Here is a 2,985-nt window from a genome sequence, read left to right as displayed (position 1 = left end):
TCAATTCAAGACCTGTTCTGATCAATGATCAAATCGGTATATAATCTGATCCATATCTGAACAAGGTACAATCTAATTCATATCAATGATATCACGATACAATCGAAATCATTACTGAATCTGATCAATATCAATCTAGTGATGTTTCGACGGCATAACAATACAGTCACGATAACCCCGTCTATCTCAACATCACAGATATAATACCAGAATTCAGTACAACTCATAATCGGAATAATAACACAACTCTGATATAGAATCTCAACTAAATCAACTCTGAAATTCATAACAATTTCATAAACAGTCTATTCTTTAATCTGACTTCAGTTATACAATGTCTACTGTCGCAGAAACATCAGATCTGATTCATATTCAATTCTGACAATATCATAAATTCAAATCATGTCTAAACGTAACGAAACTTACGTCCAGTTGTAGCCTGCGTCGATAGGATCGTAGAACTGTGCTCGGATTTAAATTCTGATAACTGGTTGGTATAAAATCCCAAATCTAGCACCACATCACACTTGAAAGATTTCTGAGGGAATTCTCGTTTCTTGCTTAAGGAAGAATGAGGATTTGGTGTATATATATAGATCACATTGCATGTAAGGCACATGGCTGAATGTGCTTACTGCACGTTTCACCGCGGGTGCGGTATTTCTCACACCGCGGGTGCGCTAGGCATACTGATCATCATCCAAAATTTTAGAAACAGCGACCGCGGGTGCGCTCTGTCTTGCACCGCGGTTGCGCTGCCTCTACTGTAGTAGAACCGCGGGTGCGCTCTGTCTTTTAACGCGGGTGCGCTGACCCTACTGGTACAACACCGCGGGTGCGGTCTGTCTAGCACCGCGGGTGCGCTCAATCTCCAGTAGCAACTTTCATGTCCTACTGTCCATGCACCGCGGGTGCGGTGTCACTTCTGTAAATAATCTCCAACTCTCTGTCCATCAACCGCGGGTGTGGTCTTGTTCGTAGCGCGGGTGCGGTCTAGACTTTATGCAACCCTTCATAATCTCATTTAGTGCCTCTCATTACATGGCATGCATACTCATATCTTCCGAGTATCACATCAATGAAGACTAATAAATCTCAAGCCTTACATTTCTCCCCCTCTTAGATCTGAGTTCGTCCTCGAACTCACAAGCAATCAATCAAAGCATATACAAAAGCATTATCATCAGAACTAAATAAATACTCATATCACGAAATAGTTCTGAACATCTTTATCTCATCTCTGGTTCTGTCTCCCAAGTAGCTTCTTTAATGCCATGACAACTCTACTGGACTTTCACAAGCGAAATAGTCTTCGTTCTGAGCTGCTTATTTCTACTGATTTTGATTCCAATCGGAAATATTAATTCAAGAAGTACCATATCACAATACCACTTGAAGTAACTCTGCTAGAATCGATCTCGTAATACTGGCTATACAACCTCCGCATATACCAATTCACAGCTCATAACAAATAAATCTCATCAGCTGTTATCGAATCTGTTTATCCCGGTCAAGGATATATTCAATCTTCGGTCTCATATACCAATCGTCATCACTCGACGTTGGCATATTGAGTCTATCTATTCTGAGCTGTCATCATATGCCTCGGAATTAGCCTCACTTCCTTTTTCATATTTCTGATCAATTTAGATTAAAGTTCATATACCTCAAAGATATCATCTCTATATGAAAGAAATCTGTGGTACTCACTGTACAATATCTTATCTGCAACTATCTCATTACTCTTCTGATGGCTATTATCATACTATAATTCATAGGATGACAATATGTCATTTTAACTAGTGCTAGCATCCAGCACTACAACTCCATAATTATCTTCTAATATCTGGATAGTACACTCTGGCTATCTGTCAGTCTGTGGATAATATTTGAATGGGTTCAAGGTATATTCTGCCACAATTACAAAATCAATCATAATCACAATCTGATATACTCTACTTCGGCATTCTAGTTATTCTTACCACTTTTCTGACATCGATCTGTGTCATTTGGTCATGTTTGTACGTTATCTGGTACAAACTAATAGATATAGATTGAACAATCTGTCAATCACAATCATATTACATCACAATCTGTAAAGTATTGCAGTGGTCTTATTACGAAATTCATCGAAATATACTCCCCATGTCTAGTCAAGAATATACAAATTCTGTAATAAATCTTCTGATCTCTATCTTTCTATCTTCATTTATTGGCGGTTCAGACTTTTCAGTACAATTCTGCCAACATTTCAGCATAAATTCTGCCATAACTGATTTAATCTGTCTATATCAAAACTATCTGTTCGAATTATCATATACTTTCTGTTACCTGAACGACTACTGAATCCATTTATGTGCGCTTCTGACCCTATCTGTCATTTCCAATTCGAACTATTTGGTATAAACAATCAGTTAATAATATAAATTAAAGAAAAATACCTACCTGGTATTCGGTTCTGATTGTCGATATCAAATTCTGTTGTACAATTCTGAAACATTTGACATCACAAGATAATCATTCTCATACCGTAAAATCACATATCTGTCACTCTGATCGATGCTCTGTTCTGATTATTGAAATTAAGCTCTGAACATTCTGATTATATTTCTGAACTGCTGTAATTCTCGACTTCAGCTCTGATTCGGTTTAAATAATCTGTATATAATCTCAACGGTTCACAATGATCTGTATTAATTACTGCTGTAAAAATATAACAATACTCAGGCAGATACAAAATAACAATCGTATAAGATAATCTGCCAACTCAGACCAAAAATAAATTTCTGACAATTCTGACATTTCTGAAATTTCTTATATTCCTGATATTTCTGATATGTCTGATATCGGTATCATTCTCAGTCACTGATTCTGATCTCAACTGTGTCAAAATCAATCGGTATACTAACTTCAGATATCGCATATTCTGAATACAATCTGTTTCAAGCAGGATTCATATCTGAATAATTTCTGTATACAATAATC

The sequence above is a fragment of the Primulina tabacum genome, chromosome 14 (genome assembly GCF_025594145.1).
Source record: "Primulina tabacum isolate GXHZ01 chromosome 14, ASM2559414v2, whole genome shotgun sequence".
In the NCBI taxonomy this organism is placed as follows: Eukaryota; Viridiplantae; Streptophyta; class Magnoliopsida; order Lamiales; family Gesneriaceae; genus Primulina; species Primulina tabacum.
Note: the sequence above shows the minus strand (reverse complement) of the source record.